The sequence below is a fragment of the Vicia villosa genome, linkage group LG3 (assembly GCF_029867415.1).
Source record: "Vicia villosa cultivar HV-30 ecotype Madison, WI linkage group LG3, Vvil1.0, whole genome shotgun sequence".
In the NCBI taxonomy this organism is placed as follows: domain Eukaryota; kingdom Viridiplantae; phylum Streptophyta; class Magnoliopsida; order Fabales; family Fabaceae; genus Vicia; species Vicia villosa.
In genome coordinates this window covers 50,668,843-50,669,043 of record NC_081182.1, presented here as the reverse complement: position 1 = coordinate 50,669,043, position 201 = coordinate 50,668,843, and positions in this window count along the sequence as shown.

Sequence of the window (201 nt, the reverse complement as noted above, 5' to 3'; positions counted from 1 at the left end):
AAGAAATGGATGCAAGCAACCATGATATGCTAGGGGCCTTAGCCAAAGAATTGACTTCAATCTTTACCCCATTGTTGACAAACATTACTTGCACAAATAGGGAAAATGTAGAAACTTTCCGAAAGATGTCATCTCAAATGAATCGGATGTCGGAGTTCATGGGTGTGACACAACCAAAAAGGAAAGATAAACAGCCCGCAT